The sequence below is a fragment of the Balaenoptera ricei genome, chromosome 9 (genome assembly GCF_028023285.1).
Source record: "Balaenoptera ricei isolate mBalRic1 chromosome 9, mBalRic1.hap2, whole genome shotgun sequence".
Classification (NCBI taxonomy): Eukaryota; Metazoa; Chordata; class Mammalia; order Artiodactyla; family Balaenopteridae; genus Balaenoptera; species Balaenoptera ricei.
In genome coordinates, this window is record NC_082647.1 from 74,875,473 (window position 1) to 74,895,598 (window position 20,126).

Below are 20,126 nucleotides of genomic sequence, written 5' to 3' on the forward strand. Positions count from 1 at the left end.
TGAAGAGAAGAAAGTAATTTGGACATCCCCCACAAGAAAAGGAGATGGAGAGCTTTCTTTACTCTTTAACAAAGCTCCATTGTTTACTTATGATTTTGCTTTATGGGGTTTAAATTAAAGGGAAGCTACTCTATGGCAAAGCAAATCTTTGTTTTAAAACATTTAAGTAGCACCTATATTGGAGAACTTCCTTGAGGGCCAATGCTTGTTCTGAAATGAATTTTTTTTTTAATTGAAGTATAGTTGGTTTACAATGTCGTGTTAGTTCCTGGTGAACAGCAGAGTGGTTCAGTTTCATATTCTTTTCCATTATGATTTATTACAGGATATTGAATATAGTTCCCTGTACTATTCAGTAGGACCTTGTTGTTTATTGAGACAAATGTTTTTAAATTGGAAATATTTCAAATCATTATCATGTAAAAGCAACTACAAGGCAAGAAGTAAACTACCATTAATACCATATGATTTTACATAAAGAGTGTCCCAAGAATCTTAGTGAAACCCTCTCAGACATCCAATGTATACAATGAATTGACTTCTCTTTTAAGCACCCAGAACTTATGAGATATGTACTAACCTTGGGACAAGAAACAAAATGATCATTCACATTCTTTTGCAGCATCCTGTTAAGGAGCTAAGTTATCCCCAGATCTTCAAGGGCTAGTTGTCCCAATTGTTCTCTTGACTCTGGGATAGAGAGTCTTTAAGTAAAAAGTTGACTTCCTTGGTAGGGATTGTAACCTGGTACTTGCAAAGTGATTTTATTAAGTTTCCCACATAATTATAATTGAAGAAAATATAAGGTTCATTTTTTTAACGCATTATTACAAAATCCTCCACTTTCAAAGCTGTTGTTTAAAAAAGGGAAAGTAGCCTTTCAGCAAAAAATACGTTGGAAAGCATTATAGCATATAGAACAGACATAAGACTTTTTGATTTACTGTGTTATAGGAAAGACAAATGAGAGTTTTAATCTTTTAAGAAATACTTCTGAGTTTCTCTATTTCCATTTTCATGGAATTTCATGAGGACATCAATATTAATATCATGGTGGCCGTGAGCCATATTTCAGCAATGTGTGGACTATTTATCTTTTTCCTTTTTGCCCTTTTATTTTGTAATGAAAATGTATTAAATGCAAAAAATAATTTCATCAGTCAGTTTTTTAGATGTTTAAAAACATAAGGTCATTAGAATTATCTTATCCAAAATTGTACACAATTTTTGGAGTAATATTTAGTCCAAGTGAGGGTGATAAGCACTAAGATCCTGTAAGCACAAGATGTAGGAACATAGAGCAAAGACTCAAGAAAAGTCTCATTAAAGAGATGAATGGTAAACTAAGATTTGAATGATTGTGAGTTAGCCAAGAGAAGAACTAGGAGACAAAATGTTCTAGGCAAAGGGAATAGCATGTTCCAGAGCCCAGAAATGAGACTTAGCAGTTTATTAGGAGATTTAAAGCTATAGAGTGCTGGGAGAATGGCAAAGAAAGGACTGAAGGGATAAATGGTTCAGAATGCGGACTTTATCTCAAGGACAACAGTGGTTGTTGGGTTTTAAGCATGGGATTGGCAAGATCAGACCTGCATTTTTTAAGATCAATTTCATAACTGCTCAGGGGGTGGATTGTTGTGGAACATTTGCATAAGCAGTTAGGGAAAAATGCAAGATATTTTATTTAAAGCACAGATTAATGTGAAAAAAATTTTGAAAATTTGGACAGGGTCCAGATTCTCTCTGGCCATATATAACATACCCAGGAATTGTGTGATATATATCAGGAGAGAAAGCATTAAAAGGTTTAAAGCCTAGAGAAACATGATGGCTGAATTGTTACTCTTGTTGGTGAGATCATTCTGGCATTGACAAGATTTTTTGCCCTTTATCTATTGTGAACTAAGAAAACACCCCATAGTTAGTAGTATAAAGTTACTATTCATTTCATATGCTCACAATCTATTGGTCAGGAATTTGAGCAGGGTTCAGTTAGGAGATTCTACTGCTTTATGAGGCATCAACTGGGGTCACTTGGTAATATTCAGTCAGTGACAAGTCTGGATAGGAGGGCCCAAAAAGTCTTCACTCACATGTTTGGTGGCTTGGCCAGGATGGCTGGAAGGCTGCACTAAGCTGGGCCAGTCTCTCTCTCCACATAGTTTCAGGATGTGTCCACATGGTCTCACCAGTTGGGTGTTCACACTTCTTACGTGGTGACTCAGGGCTCCAATAACAAGTGTACTCTTTTCATTTTGACCATTTCAGTTCCAGCTGACATATTCCTTTAAAAACTTTGTGGAATTTTAGTATATCAAGTTATATTCCACTCCATAAAGTTCTTCAAGATAGGTCCTTCTCTACCTTGGGCTCCCTGAGAAGCTGCTGCAGGACAGTGCCTCTAAGATTCTTAGAAGCCTATCGTTTAGTTGAGAGAATCTTGAGGGAACTTTTATTTTTTTTTAATTTATTTTATTTATTTATTATTTTTGGCTACATTGGGTCTTCGTTGCTGCGTGTGGGCTTTCTCTAGTTGCGGTGAGCATGGGCTACTCTTCGTTGTGGTGCGCGGGCTTCTCATTGCAGTGTCTTTTCTTGTTTTGGAGCATGGGCTCTAGGTGGGTGAGCTTCAGTAGTTGCAGCACGTGGTCTCAGTAGTTGTGGTTTGCGGGCTCTAGAGCACAGGCTCAGTAGTTGTGGCGCACAGGCTTAGCTGCTCCACGGCATGTGGGATCTTCCCGGGCCAGGGCTCGAACCCGTGTCCCCTGCATTGGCAGGTGGATTCTTAACCACTGCGCCACCAGGGAAACCCTTGAGGGAACATTTTTAAGCTCTTTAGAAGACCTTTTGTCTAGCTGAAAATATCCACAAGTTTCATCTTTCTGAGGTTTTAACAAAGAGTTTTATAATTTCATCCTCAACTTCATCTTTACCCTGAAACATTTTATTATGCTGGAATTCAGTCCTTGCCCCAAGGCCATTTCTTTCTTTTTTTTTTTTTTTTTTTAGTTTATTTATTTATTTATTTTTGGCTGCGTTGGGTCTTCGTTGCTGCGTGCGGGCTTTCTCTAGCTGCAGCGAGCGGGGGCTCCTCTTCATTGAGGTGCATGGGTTTCTCATTGCAGTGGCTTCTCTTGTTGTGGAGCACAGGCTCTAGGCACAAGGGCTTCAGTAGTTGTTTCACATGGGCTCAGTAGTTGTGGCGCATGGGCTTAGTTGCTCTGTGGCATGTGGGATCTTCCGGGACCAGGGCTTGAACCCATGTCCCCTGCATTGGTAGGTGGATTCTTAACCACTGCACCACCAGGGAAGCCCTTGAGGGAACATTTTTAAGCTCTGTAGAAGACCTTTTGTCTAGCTGAAAATATCCACAAGTTTCATCTTTCTGAGGTTTTAACAAAGAGTTTTATAATTTCATCCTTAACTTCATCTTTACCCTGAAACATTTTATTATGCTGGAATTCAGTCCTTGCCCCAAGGCCATTTCTTACTTTGAGAATCTTTTGCTATCTTGAGAGACTATCCTGGGCCCTCTACATTGCCTCTAAATACCGCTCAAAAACTGAACAGTTCCTCTGAGAGTTTTTATCTTCTCATGCTTTATTATAGGGAGATTCGCTTCAGGTTTAAAAATATATAATGGCTGAAAGTAAAGCAATGGAAAATATATTCTATGCAAGTGGAAACCAAAAGGGAGCAGGAGAGCTATACTTATATTAAACAAAATAGACTTTAACTCAAAAGTTGTAAAAGAGACTAAAATGGTCATTATATAATGATAAAATGATCAATTCATCAAGAGGACATAATAACCATAAGTATAGATGTACCCAACATCAAAGCACATAAATATATTAAGCAAATACTAACAAATCTGAAGAGAGAAATAGATAGAAATATGATAGTAGGGGACGTCAATATCCCACTTTCAACAATGGATAGATCATCCAGACAGAAAATTAATACAGAAATGTTGGACTTGAACTATACTGAACATTCCATCCAACAGCATCAGAATACACGTTCTTCTTAAGTTCACATGGAGCATTCTCCAGGGTAGATGGAATGATAGGTCACAAAACAAGTCTTAGCAAATTTAAAAAGAATGATATCGCACCATGTTTCTTTTCTGATCACAATTCTATGAAACTAGAAATCAAGAACAGGAGGAAAACTGGAAAATTCACAAGTATGTGGAAATTAAACACCATACTCCTGAATAGCCAATAGGTAGGTCAAAGAAGAAATCAAAAGGGAAATAAAAAATTATCTTGAAACAAACAAAAATGGAAACACAACCTACTGAAACTTATAAGCTTATTGTATGCAGCAAAAGTAGTCCTAGGAGGGAAGGCTTACAAGGAAAAAAGAAAGCTCTCAAATAAGCAACCTAATTCTACACATCAGGGAACTAGAAAAGGAAAAAATGAAGCCCAAAGTAAGCAGAAGGAAGGAAATAATAAAGATCAGAGCAGAAATAAATGAAATGGAGATTAGAAAATACTACAAAAGATCAACAAAACTAAGAGCTGGGTTTTTGAGAAGATAAATAGAATTAACCAATCTTTAGCTAGACTGAAAGGAAAAAGAGAATGAAGACTCGGATAAATAAAATCAGAAATGAAAGAGAGATTATGACTGATACCACAGAAGTACAAAAGATTATAGAAGACTGCTGTGAACAATTATATGCTGACAAATTGGATAACTTGAAGAAATGGATAAATTCCTAGAAATATACAACCTACCAAGACTGAATCATGAAGGAACAGAAAATCTGAACAGACCAATAAGGAATAAAGAGATTGAATCAGTAATCAAAAACCTCCCAACAAAGGAAAGCCCAGGTCCAGATGGTTTCCCTGGTGAATTCTACCAAACATTTAAAGAAGAATTAACACCAATCCTTTTCAAACTCTTCCAAAAAATTGGAGACGAGAGAATACTCCCAAACTCATTGTATGAGGTTAGCATTATCTCATACCAAAGCCAGGTAAGGACAATACAAGAAAATAAAACTAAAGGCCAATATCCCTGATGAATATAGATATAAGAGTCCTCAAAAAAAATATTAGCAAAACTAAACTCAACAAGATGTTAAAAGGAGCATCACCATGATCAAGTGGGATTTATCCCTGGGATGCAGGGCTGGTTCAATATACACAAATCAACAAATGTGACACACCACATTAATAGACTGAAAGATAGAAAACATATGATCTATTGAGATGTCAATAAATGCAGGGAAAGCATTTGACAAAATACATGTTTTCATGAATTGATGAAAGAAACTGTCAACAAATTGGGTATAGAAGAAGTGTACCTCAAAATAAAAATGCCATATATGGCAATCCCACAACTAACATCATACTCATTGGTGAAAGGTTGAAAACTTTTCCTCTAAGATCAGGAACAAACAAGGGTGCCCACTCTCACTACTCCTATTCAACATAATACTGGAAGTCCTAGCCAGAATAATCAGGCAAGAAAAAGAAATAAAAGACATCTAAATCAGAATGGAATAAGTAAAATTGTCTCTGCTTGCAGATGATATGATCATGTACAGAGAAAATCCTAACGACTCCACCAAAAAAAGTGTTGGAACTAATTAACAAATTCAGTAAATTGCAGGATACAAAATCAACATACAGAAATCAGTTGCATTTCTAAACACTAACAACAAACTAACAGAGAAATAAAGAGAACAGTTACATTTATAATAACATCAAAAACAATAAAATGCTTAGGAATTAGTTTAACCAAGGAAGTGAAATGCCTGTACACTGAAAACTATAAAACATTGATGAAAGAAACTGAAGAAGAGAAAAATAAATGGAAAGATATCCATGTTCATGAATCAGAAGAATTAATATTGTTAAAATGTCCATATTGCTCAAAGCCATCTATAGATTCAATGCAATCCCTATCAAAATTTCAGTGGCATTTTTCACAGAAATAGAGAAAACAGTCCTAAAACTCATATGGAACTACAAAAGACCTTGAGTAGCCAAAGCAATCCTGAGAAAGACGAGCACAGCTTAAGGCACCACACTTCTTGATTTCAAACTATATTACAAAGCTATAGTAATCAAAACAGTATGGTACTGGCCTAAAAATAAGACACATAGACCATGGAAGAGAATTGAGAGCCCAGAAATAAACCCTGGACCCAAGAATACTCAATGAGGAAAGGATAATTTCTTCAATAAATGGTGTTGGGAAAACTGGATAATCACGTGCAGAAGAATGAAATTAGACCCTATCTTACTCCACTCAAAAAATTTACTTGAAATGGATTAAAGATTTAAAAATAAGACCTGAAACCATAAAACTCCTAGAAGAAAACATAGGGTAAATGCTTCTTAACATTGGCAACAACTTTTTGGATGTGATACTAAAAGGACAATCAACAAAAGCAAAAATAAAAAAGTGGGCCATCATCAAACTGAAAAGCTTCTGCACAGCCAAGGAAATCATCAATAAAATGAAAAGGCAGCCTACAAACTGGGAGAAAATATTTTCAAACTGTCTATCTGATAAGGGGTTAATATCCAAAATATATAAGGAACACATACAACTCAATAACAAACAAAAACAAAAATTCCAATGGAAAATGGGCACAGCAGGACTTCCCTGGTGGTCTAGTGGTAAAGAATCCGCCTTCCAGTGCAGGGGACGTGGGTTTGATCTGTGGTTGGGGAACTAAGATCCCACATGCTGTGGGGCAACTAAACCCATGTGCCACAACTACTGAGCTCGCATGCCTCAATGAGAGAGCCCATGTGCTGCAAACTACAGAGCCCACATGCTCTGGAGCCTGCGTGCCACGACTAGAGAAAAGCCCACGTGCCGCAACGAAGAGCCCACACGCTGCAACAAAATATCCTGCATGCCACAACTAAGACTCAACACAGCCAAAAAAAAATAAAGAAAATTTAAAAATAAAATAATAATAATAATTTAAAAAATGGACAGAGGACCCGAACAGACATTTTTCCAAAGAAGACATATAGAGGGCAAACAGGTACATGCAAAGAAGGTCGACATCATATTAGTCAGCAGGGAAATACAGGTCGAAACCACAATGAGATATCAATTCACACCTGTTAGAATGACTATTATCAAAAAGACAAGAGATAACAAGTGTTGCTGAAAATGTGGAGAAAAAAGAACCCTTGTGCATTGTTGGTTCAAATGTAAATTGATACAGCCCGATTTTCCCACTTGTAGTGACTGTTTTATCTATTTAGTCTTATTATGTTGTGTAGATTCCTATGTGTCACCTCAAATCCTTAAATAGATAAACCAATAAAAGAGAAATAATTTTGGACATATATTTATTGTGATGTTTAAAACACAAGATGTTAAGACAGAGAATTGTATTCTTGTTTACTTTCTTTCTTTTAGAATTACTGCCCTTAAAAGCAATCATCTAGGGACTTTCCTGGTGGTGCAGTGGTTAAAAATATGCCTGTAAATGGAGGGGACACAGGTTCAATCCCTGGTCCAGGAAGATCCCACATGCTGTGGAGCAAATAAGCCTGTGCGCCACAACTACTGAGCCTGCACTCTAGAACCCGCGAGCCACAACTACTGAGGCTACATGCCACAACTACTGAAGCCTGTGCACCTAGAGCCCAAGCTCCACAACAAGAGAAGCCACCACAATGAGAAGCCTGCGCATCGCAACGAACACTCAACACAGCCAAAAACAAATAAATAAATAAATTTATTTTTTAAAAAAAAGAAAAAACAATCATCTGAAAACCAAAATACGGAGCATGACCCCATTAGTGTTACCACAGAAAATGTAGGAGGCTTTTAGCTGATAAGCATGCACTGTGCCAATCCAGTTTGGTCTCAGACAAGTGGGAATTTGATTCCTAATTTTAGGTGGTGACTGGAGGGGAAATATGTCCAAAAACAAAGGAAAGGGGGAAAATCATGCTATTGACTTTTTAAACTGGCTTCAAAGGAAGAGTGGTGAAGTGCTAGTCACCAGGAAGGGGGATTTGAAGACCTGGATTCCAGTCGTGTTTCTGCCATCAGGTGACTGAGTGTCCCTGAGCAAGTCACACAGCCAGGGCACTGGTTCCTACCCTTTCCATAGTCCCACACTCCAAAGGTGGAGGCTGGCTTCCATGCCCTCCTCAAGCTCTCTCTACTTCCAGCATCTCTTTCATTGCATTTACCATGTGGGTGGAAACAGTTTGTTTATGTGCCTCCTCCAAGTCAGCTTCTCCTGAGTATGTGTGTTTTTCACTCAGCTTCATATGTGTAGTTTCTAACACATAGTTGGTGCTCAATAAAAAAGGGGCAAATAAATGTATGAATGAAATCACTTGTCAATATATCTTTCTTGGTCTCAATTTCATTTACAGAATAAAAGAAGTAACTCAGCGAATCCCAAATTTCCTTCTTTGATTCTGCCACACAGGCACCTAAGACCTTTTTAGACCATAAAACATTCAGTCCTTAAAACATTTTCTTAAACTTAGAAACCATGTGACTTTTCAGTCTCCATTTTGAGTGTTGAGACACCTAACAGGTAGTAAAGCAACTTTAATCTGGAAGTGATCACCTGGGAGAGAAAAGTGGATACAGCCCTTTATACTCCCAGGACAGATCAACACTTCCTGCATTTCCTTCTGTTTCATTATACCCTTGAAAAAGATGATGCATGATAGAAAGAAGCACAAGAAGCACATGTCATTTGGAAAGGAAAATGCAACAAGGTGGAGAAAAAAGGATCAGAAGCCACTGGAAAGAAGAGTGAGTCTAAGGCATGTTTAAAAGAAGAGAATTGTGGTCAAGGATACGGCTCTGAAAATGGAGGGAGGCTGTAAGAGGCATTTGATCTACACTTTTACTTACAGAGTAAATCCAGAAAATGTCTGAAGCTTCTTGCCTTTTTGTCACTAATACTTTATTGGAGCTGCTTCAAAATGAGAGTTTTAACAGAAGCACTTTGAAAAAGATTGAGACAAAAATGTAATAATTGCACACTCAGGCTTGTAATTTCAGAACTTCATGATGCTAAGGACTCCAAACATGCTACTTCAGATTTGGATTCCTTTTTACTTCTTCACGAAAGTCTAATCTAGTCAGATTGGCGCTGATTGCTGTTTTTGAGTCATACCAGTAAATGGTTGGAGTTCCATTGTCAGAGTGGGAAAACTACTTTTTCCATAATTCAAAAATAATTGAAAGAATGTAGCTCAACAATTTTAAAGTAATGAATTTTTTAAGATAATGGTTCAGTCCAATCGTAGAAAATTCCAGTCCCAAAGGATTCTTTTTTGAGAAAATAAAGAGTAAGGAATTGATGAGCAAAAATGGCGTGTTACAGCAAAACCCATCGTTTTTAGCTATCTGTCACATTGCCTAAAGGAATATAGAATACATTTTTAAAGGGTATCTCTGTTGACAAAAGTCAAGAAAAAATGTACTCTCACGCGTCAAAAGGAGTCACAGATGAATTGTGTTGTGTTTAATTGTTCAGAGTAGATGCGAAGTGGATGAGGGATGGGGATGGGGGGAGAGAAGGGGCTATATTCCTCCTGAGGCACTGAGGACATTTATTTTCCTGTATTTTATAAGTGGTTCACATCAGCCTAAAGCAGAGTGTGTGCAGGCTCTTACCTTGTCTATCTTAGAGAAAAGGAAGGGAAAGGGATTGCAAAAAAAAGAAAAAAAATGGATGGTAAGTAGAAGAGTCACTTGTGCAGCCCTGGCCTCCTGTCATTTCTCCATTGCAGGCGGCGTCAGATCCGTCACATTAGGTCGCCACCACAGGGTGCATGCAAATGGGGGAGCACAGAGCAACCACCACCTGCACATTCCAGATTGTTGGCAGGTACATTGCAGTGGACTAGAACAGAATAATTACCGGAGATAGAGTTGGCAAGTACAGTGTACGGGAGAAGCATTCAATCACACACGAGTACGATAGGTGAACTTTAAAAAAAAAAAAATGGTGGGGAGGGAGGCGGGAAAATTCCCCTTTGAACAACAGACAGCTGGCAGTTGTGATCTTCCATTTTGTTTCCTATGAAATAAGAAAGGCTGACCTGTGAAGTCAGATGCTAGCAGATTTTGGACAATTGATTTAAACAGGGGACATAAAGAGTAAAACTGGGGTCTTGAGAGAGGCTTCCTGAACACCAAACGGAGTAAGCCTTCAAAGGCCAGAGGTGCATAGGGAAATGTGTCATAACAGCACAGTACATGAGGGTGTGGTAACCACACAGTGCGTGAGGTAAAGGGTAGACCGTTTCTTTGGGAACACTGGGACACTTATTTTATCTATCTATACAGCACTTACAGGTCAGTCACTGTTCTAAGCACTTTACATTTGTTAATTCATTTAACTCTCAGAGCGACCTTATCATTGCTTCTCTGATCTGTGTCATTTTACTTGCAAAGCAGAAAACTGAGTCATGGAAAATTAAATGACTTGCCCAAAACTAATTAGCTGTTCAGTGGCAGGGCGGAGGATTCGGCTCCGATCACCTAGCTCCCGGGTCCACACTGTAGACAATCACTCTGAGCTGTCTCCCAATGAGAATATACAGGGATGCTAAATGGGATGTTGGCAGAGATTCACTTAGAACAACAACAACAAAATGATCATTTTATGCAAGTTATCTAAATTATTCAAAGTGAACAGCATTATCTTCCTGAGTGTGGTTATTTGCATAAAAGTTATTTTTTTCTTTGTAAATCTCTGACAACATCCCTTTTATCAGAGTTTTGCCAATGGAATGCCTAAAACATGTTATGACTCCTCCTTTAAAAAGCTGAAAATATGTACATACGTATGTTACATATTTTCCCTGAATTGCAGTGTGTGTTAGGCTGGGAGGATCTGCCTCAAGGCCATACGTAGTCCACTTGGCCACTCGTGGGACAATTGGCATCTCCCTAATTTTTTCATATCTTTTGAGTCACTTCTCCTAACAGTAACACTTTAATGTTTCCTACCCAGAGTCCATCCTCCTCTATCTTCCTAACAGAACTCCTCATTTTCTCATATATTTACTCCCAAATTAGTATATGGCTTTCCCCTGGCAATCATTATTAATCCAGAAATAGGCTTGTGACTTAAGTGACCCTAATTAGGTTGAAGGTAAGATGTTATATTCCATGGCTCTTCCTCATTTCTCCCCCTCTCCCTCGACCTCCTCCCTACCCCCGCCCCCCCTTCTCCTTCTGTCTCTCTTGAGGCCAAGGAAACATCCAGTCCCAGTTACCCCTGGCAGCCATCTTGCATCATCTGCAAGATAAATCAGCTGAGTACAAAGCCTGAGAACTGCAATTGGGAGAGAACTAGGTCCTTGATGACAACATTGTATGGCTACTGTAATGTGCCTTACTCTACCTTTGAATTTCTTGTCCTGTGGGACAGATTTCCATATTGTTTTCCTGTAACTTGCAGCCAAAACATTCTAGCTAATGCAAGCCCTAAGACCTGCACTTCTAAGTCAAATATTTCCCTACCAGCTCCATTTAGGCCCTTAGCAGCTTTGACACTGATCTCCAAATACTTCTGCATCTAGATTTTCAGCTGTGAGCCCCTTTGAATCTGGGAACCTCTTAGAGAGGCTGGAGTCTTGAGCTAAAGTAAGCAAGTCCTGAAACTCCCTTAAGATACTCTGGCAGTACTCTCATGTATTCAGCAAATCATTATTGAGCACCTACTACATTGCCAGGTATGGTCATAGGCACCAGTGCTTGATAACACTTTTATTGCACATAGGAATCTTTCATAAGGAAAATATTCATGTATGTGTTGCCAACAAGTGTATACATACCTTTATTTTCAAATCTTTCTTTCAAGCCTAATATTCCTCCTTTTCCAGTCGTATTATAACTTACTCAAATGTAGTTTATCTCTAAACGGTACAAAAGCCAGGCCTTCCTTTTAGAAAAATCACATTGTTGTCTCCTTCCAGTTCAAACTTCATGGTCTACTTTGTTATGGAAAAGATATTCTAAAGTTTAAAATGAATATCAAGAGCTCCATCTGGGAAGAATGAGGAAAAGTCTACTCCCTCCTCCCTTGTAAAAACAGGAGTTGAGGTGATCATCCTGATTCATTCTATTGAAGTTAACTCTTATCCAAGGTGTAAGGAGCCAATTTCCCTGCACGCCAGAAGGAGCCATACCTTCTGTCCTTCAGGATGTTCTGTCTCTAGACACTTCTCATCATTCCTGGACAGCTAGTGTAAGGAAGTCGGTGCATTCCTTTACATGCAGTGGGACCAGAAATGACCATCAAAGGGAAGAACAACCTCTGAGGCAGGAATTCACAGGCGTGGGTTAGTGGTTCCTGCCCACATGGAGATTCATCCTTCAACTTTACAGAAAAGGGCGTGATTGATGGAGGGAAGAGTGGTTTATCTTTGCTTGAGCTGGAGCTTTAAAGTGAAAGCAGTACCCCTGAGGCCATTCTGTTGGTAGAAGCAGTAATCATTAAAGACATTTCCCAAGGGAACGGGGAATCGCAGAGTTTTAGGAAGATGGAGCTTATTTGCCCTTGGCCATTTTTTCCCCTCCATTGCCAACCCTGGAATTCTTAGTGTTACTTTGTTAAGGGATTCTGCAGGTCCCATTTACCCTTAACCTACATGGATGACCTCACAGAATCTTTCTCATTTCCCTCCAACAGGAAAACTCTCCTTTGGAGACAGGTGGAAATGAATAGCCTCAGGAAAAGTGATAACATAAGGAGCTACCAGCACTTCTGCTGTGTCTCCAATAAGGGCAAATAATATGTAAATCTTGCCAATGCCTGCTCTATGAGTTAAGTAACTGACCAAGTACATCCAAACCAATTACCAGCATTGCGAGAAACAGTTCCCTTTGACTTTCTGAGGAAAGTTACTGTTGTTCTTCTACTTGACTAAACATTCTTATAGTCATTTCTTGACAATTACTCAACTGGTTCCTTTCAAATATTATCAAGGTAAAAAAATTTTAAAACACAAACTCAACAAAGCTCCCATTTTCCTATCTAGGAAAATCGTGGAGCTTTTTAATCACGGAGATTTAAAAGGACTGTCTTTTTATGGTCCCCGACTCCATCAGAAGCAAGACATAAGGCAGATTAAGAAAGTTAAATAGAAGGAGGTAGAAGAGGATGGTATTGTACATGACCTGAGGAAAATGCCTGCCTTGAGGCTCCTGTTGGCTGGAGTGATCGAGGAGGGAGCTGTGAAAAGACCTTGAGGAAGGGGTAGGGGATAAAGAATGACCAGTGAGAGAAAGGGTGTTCTGTCAGGAAAGAAGAGTGTCAATGAAGGCTCCCTGGTGAATTCCCAGCGTCACTGGACCAAGGGTGGGCTGAGCTGGTGTGCTGGTGCCACTGAGTTGAGTTTTGAATGTGAGATTCAGGTGTTTACGTTGTGTCTTACAAGCACTGGGGAGACACTGAACACTGCGCAGGGGAATATTATGAAGTGTGTGGAATTTTTGACTGTAAATCTGGCAGGTGTGGGCAGGAGGGGTTAGAAGAGGGAGGACAGGAAGTGACTGCAGAGGCCACAGGGTCCTAAATCAGGATGGTCGTGGTGGGGAGCGCATGAAAGGAGGTAGCAAGATGCTGACGATCAAGCATCTTCCCTGTGGAGACTCACTGAAGGTTTCATATTTCTTCACTACATTTCATAGGGGAAAAAATCACAATATTGTTTCCAGCAAGTTCAAACTGCAGAACACGATAAGGCTCTGATGTTGTCAAACCTTTCAAGTGTAATATTAAGAGCTTATCAGTTATATATTCAGTATAAACCAGCATCCTTTCCCTTCACTGCATGTAATATGGATAAGTAAAATGTACATCCTGTGTATGATTTGTGTGTAAGTACATCAATAACAATGTATAAAGAAAACGTATCTAAAATTTAATCAGTGTTTCTGATTATAAACTGTATGAATCAGTAAAATAACATAGGGTAGAATTTTCAACATCACAAATCTCAGCGTTACAGATATCAGCCTTTAAATTAAACTTTCGTCATCAAATCAGGTCATAAAATGTCATAGCCTAATTCTCTACTTATGACTGAGGGGAGTAACTAAGGAGAGAGAACCGATTTCCCACCTCCCATGCTTGCTTCTCCCTTCACATATCTCTTGATTATAGCAAAAGCCATATTGTGAGTTACATGGTGGCGGAATGAGACTTTCTTAATCTTTTATCTATTCTCACACACATAAAATAGAATGAGGCGAAGGCATTTTAAAAGACATTACTAACTGCCAACTTGTCTAACCCATTTGCTTCATGCCCTGCTCTATGCCCTGATTGGGATCACAAAACCCAAAGAAATATGGAAAGAGTCATCAAACTTGACAGATGGGAGCAGAGAATAAGGAGAGACTCTTCTTCCTTCCTCCCTCACACCCCTCAATGTCACTCCCAATGGGCTGGGCTTCCTCCTCTGTAGGGAAAATTCATTACAAACCTTAAAGAAAATCTTTTCAGCTAAGTTCCCATGTTTAACTCTTTAGATGCAAAAAATACTTTACAGTTAGGGAAATTATTAAACCGATAGCTTCTTAAGGCAGATATCGTGTTCTGTTCATTTAAACATTCTTTTTCTTTGCTCTGTCCCCACAATGCCTACCTCAGACCCTGGCAAATAGCAGGTACTTGATTACTATTTATTGACTTGAGTTTGTGAATCACATCTTCCTAAAGATATAGATTGGAAATATATGAATCAGGTGGATTAATCAGGAGTGAAGAGAATTTTAATAAATTATACCTCTTAGCTTTCAGTTTTAGTAAATAGCCACTGTAAGGGTCTGTTGGAAGAACGTCCTGGGCCATATGTTTTAGACAGTGGCTGATGCTGGTATATCCTTAGAGCCATGACAACATGGATTTGTGGAACTGACAAAATGCAACAGAGGGTGAGTCCTTTATTGAATGGCCCTCAGATGGTTAATTTTGTTTGCTGATGGCAGATACTGAAGCTACAAAAAAGCTACTCTTGCTGTTCAAAGAGCCTTTTCAATTTTTAATTTGACCTGGAGAATTACATGGTCTATGATACATGCAGAGCAGCAGTTATCTCTCCTTATCAACTTCTTTGGTTGGTTTCAACCCGTCTTGGCTGAAAGCAGCTCTATTGTAGGTACTTCTTCTGGCTCTAGCTTACATGTGTGGTTCAATGACAAGATTCCTGATAAACTGAAACAGAGAATGAGGAAATGGCCTTTTAAATGATCAGCTGATCATTCACTTCTCTGAGTTTAGTTTCTGCCTGACAGCCTTATTAAAGGAGAGAGTCGCACAAAGACAACTTGGGGTTTGTCTCCCGGGTCCTGGTCAAATAAGAATCCTAGACTTTCCCAGCTGGAAGGCCTTTTTAGAGGCTATCTCACCCAGCTTTGCTATTTTAATGTAAGGGGACTGATGCTCAGAGGATTAAATGACTCACCCAACGTCATGCAACTCACGTTAGAATCAGGATTAGAATTCAAGCTTGTTCGGGGCTCTTACCTTGCTAACATTTTTGCTGATTGATGTTAGGGAAATTTAGAGAAGAAAAAGAAAACAGAGATACCCTAGTTTTTCCATGGCTTTTTTCCAAGAGTATCAATCTCAGGGGAATTATTATGAGGTTTCTAGGTTTCCTTAGTTAGGCCACTACTTTAAATAGATGGGGTCCTGGAAAAAATACTGACTGTGAATTTGGACTTGGGTTTGAGTTCAGTATATAACCATCTCTGTAATTTATTGAGCACCTATCTTATGCTAAATATTGTGCATATATTATTTTTATCTTCACAATGAATCTAGAAGGTGGTATTATTAGCCGTATTTTGCAGGTGGAGAAGCTGAGGCTTAGGGAGGTTAAAGATCTTTCCCAGTGTTGTGCAGGTGTTCAGCTCCACTGTCTGATTGATTCCCAAATCCCCATTCTTCCCCTATACAACATTACGCGTATTATTGTGTCTTCAAGCAAGTTACTTAATGTCTCAAAACAAGTTTCCTCAACTGTAATATGGATTCATTAATATTCTTCCTAGCATTGGTGTAGGATGAAATGAGAAATAATGTATCTAGAGTACCTGGCTTTGGACTTGACACAGAAGAAACTCAACAAAAGTCCATTCCATACCTATATTCCTCTCCCCTCTGATTTTTTCAGTAGGATTTATATCCTGAACTATATTGACTCATTGAAAAGAGAAAATGGAAACACTTCTAAGGTGTCAGACAAGGTCAGAAGTGGATTAAACATTCCAGATGATAATCCCAATCTGCCAAAATAACCTAATGGCAAAATTGAAATTGCAGAGAATTGGGCTCCAAGCTTGTTCCCTGTGAGTGAAATAATTGAATCAACCACAGTCAGAGAAAGCACGAACTTGAATTCAGCATCCTAAGTTTAAAATGCAGATAGTGTTTCCAGAAAAATGTGTTCAACATTCAGGTGAAATGTTGGACAGTGGATTTTTTTTGTATGTCCCATTTATTGATCCTTCTTGTATGTTCTATACAAAATGAAAAGGTGCAGGCATATTCATTAAATAATTCCAAGTACGCATCACAAAGTATTTGACCACTTCTTGAAGCAATATGCATTCTTTTGTACTACACTTCTGAAATTATAGTCTAAGTACAAACGTGATTCAATTTATAAAAGTTCAGTTTGCATGCAGTACTTCAGAGATACATCTATTGTATTTAGCCAGGAACTCTTTTTACAGTTGATGGCAATCAAAGAGGTTTATATTAAGAGGATATCAATGAAAAGAAAATACAAATAAAAAGAATATCATGCTTGATTCAGCCCCACAAAGGAGAGTGGAAGACAGATAAGGAAAAATCACAATGATATAAAACAAGATCAGTAAGTTTTTAGAATTAGTAATTGACCTTAGGAAAAATCATTATACAAACCCCTGAATGAAAAGGTGTGTGTTTATGGCTAAAATCTGAGCAGACTGCTTCAGTCTGCTGACTGCTTCATTTAAACATTCCATAGTCATAGAGAAAGATGACTACCAAACAAAAAGTGCTCTTGTTTAGAAGAGTATAAGTTGCAGGGGGTCTGTTCATATTTATCATTTATAACTTTTTCTATTACATAACACAGTGCTTTGCCCATAAAGAGTACACAATAATTATTGAATGAGTGAAAATAAAGAAGAAGGTCTAATATGTGGTAGAAGAAAAGTTTACCAGAGTGCTACTAAATGAAGATTTGACCCAAAATATGCATGGAGCAAGGTTAAGAATTCCAGAGGGTGCTGGTATAAGTTAGTGTCAGTGTGCTGGTTTTTCTGAGGGTAAAACAAGATAGAGAAATTTGCCTAAGCACATTATATGCTATGACGTGGCCTACCTAAGGCATAGCATCCTTTTCCATTCTATTCCAGGGTCTGCCTGATGTTCTTCCCCGTGGCAAGAGGTAAATTATAGCTGCCTCATGTGTTTTTAAATAAATTCCCTGTAAAATATTCCAAGACCCTGACTACAAGTTACCAGCCATGGAGTGAATCCTGGACAAGTCACTTGACTAATCAATAGAAATAGAAGTTTCTCTGGAAAATTAAGGGACGTTCCAATTTTGCTTAAACAATGATTTTCTGACTTCAAGTACTTTCAAAACCTTCTATTGAATTAATCAGCTTACATTCTCTAATTGAAAATACATTTTTCTTATAATAGGGCAATAATCAGGTTGAGTAGCTTATATACACAGGATTTGCCGTTATAAAAGTCCTCTCTGTTTAGTGAGCTGTAGTTCAGGGTGGCCAAGCTACCCCACCCCAGAAGCACATTGGTGCTGTTGGGAATCAGTGTCATCTTCACAGGGCTCCGGATTAGATTGTGATGAGAAATCTGTGAACTTCTTTCCTGGTATGTCCCTACTCCCTCTCTTCCACGTTGCAGGTCACCCCCATTTTTACTACTCAGGAATTTTCTCCATCTTCTGGGCACTTAGCACGACATCTCTGCTATGCTGCAGTCTTCCCTGGCTTGGCAGTGGGATCCTCATCCTGTCCCAAACTTGCTTCCACTAAGTGCTGGGTGAGATCTCTAGTGAGGCTGGCTCCCAGTGCCTACTGGGCATCAGCGAGCGGCTGGACTCTTCCTTTCTACCTGCATCCTACACAGCAGTTATAGAAAGGAGCTGCCGCAGACCAGAAGCAGAGAAGACTAGCATTACTCAGCTTCCTTTGGAGGGTTCCAAGGGCCTGGGCATAAGAACGAGGAGGAAGCAAGCTTTTCCCCTTTTAAGTTGTAAAAATAGAATTAATCTGTTGCACCAGAGGAGGTAATTCATCAAAAGCCATCTAGGGGGACAAACAACTAAGTTTTTACTTATGTTTGAGCTCCAAAATGGACCAGTGCTTTACAATCAATCTTTGGTTAATCCTTTTCAGAATTGTTAAAAGAGAGGTAGGATGGGGTGGGGGTGGGGCGGAAGGAATTTCTTTCTGGAAGCCATACAGGCATTTAGTTTCCTGTCGCAGTGATTCAGAAGTGTTAGTCTTGTCTCCCCAGCTACAGTGCAAGCTCACTGAAGGAAGGAACCATATCCTGGCTGTGGTAGGCAGCATTCTAAGATGGTTGGTGATCTCTGCTCCCTGGGGTCATACCAGTGTCATCCTAATTCCCTCCCCTTGAGTGTGGACAGGACCTGTGACTTGCTTCCAGCCACTATGGCAAAGGTGATGGAAAAGAGGAAGGACATTCTTCTTCTGGCATTCAACAAGCAAACAGCCATGTGTGATCTGCCTAGGGAGGGGACCATTGGCAGAAAACTGTAGCTGCCTTTAGCTCTTGAGAGGGGTCCCCAGCTGACAGGCAACCAATGAAAATACAGGGACTTCAGTCTTAGAATCACAAGAAGATGAATTCTGCCAGCCACTGGAGGGATCCTGGAAATAGATCTTTCCCTAGTCAGACCTCCAGATGAGAACATAGCTCAGCCATCACCTTGATTGTAGCCTTATGAGACCCTGAGCAGGGAACCCAGTGAAGCTCTGCCCAGACTTTTGACCCACAGAAACTGTGAGCTGATAAATGTGCATTGTGTTAAGGCACGGATTTGTGGTAATTCTTTATGCAGGAATAGAAAATTAATACACAGCACATGCCCTATCTCTCCTCCTGTAGTCTCTCCCAGGATGCTGAGTACATCCTAGGTACTCAATAACTAAACATATCTTGAATGATCCACCAATCATCTTGAAACTTTGTCCTTCAAGATTAGATTTGGGGCCTTTGAGATCTCACTAATTTTATTCACTTTTTTTTTTTTTTAAGGTACGTAGGGGCCAATTCAAATCTTGTCTTATCCTTAGAGGGAAAAAAAAAGTTACCAAGAAATAAAGTGGTCTTGAAAAATACTTACTACTCCAGGAGTAAACATCAAGAGATATACTGAGATGCAGGTGCTGTGTGAGAACTGGCCAGTGTTCTGGCTGGGAGGGAAGTGTAGGTGTGTTCTCATCATGTTGTCTGGTGATCTGGTTAGGTTTCCTGACACTGAAGAATGGATTGGGGTTTAGGGAGTCTTTCTTTCTACACTACCACCCCACCCATGTAGGATTTGGGGCGCTGCTGGGGCTGTCCAGATGGGTGAAGGTCCATAAGGACTGAGCGGGATCTCAGGGAACTGACAAAGGTCACTTGTGCTGGGAGTTCACTTCAGTGTACCTGAATGTCCTGGGGCCACTGAGAGGCAGAGCTACGTAATGAGTGGGGCCCAGTGGGAAGTGCAAGTGCCATCCCCATGTTTAAAAAGTAGGAAAAACATACTCATATACGAAGATACTGATACTTAACTTTTTCTGTTCTTCCACAATCTCTTTCTAGACCTGTCCTGGCAACTTTTACTTGCTACTTGAGAGCGTGCGCCCTCGGGCTTGGGGATACGCCTGGGAGAGTGCAAGCTGCCAGGCACTGGGCCCTTGCCCAGTCTTGGTGTAGACGCAAGCACATGCAACCCCCCTGCTGCCAGGTTCCCCTCCCACCAGCAGCCAGACTGACAGGCCGGAGATGGAGAATCCAATCTTTCCTTCCAAATGACGTGCCACTCCAGCCCATCGTGGATGGCGACACCACAGAGGATGCAGCCCATGCCAGGATGAACTCT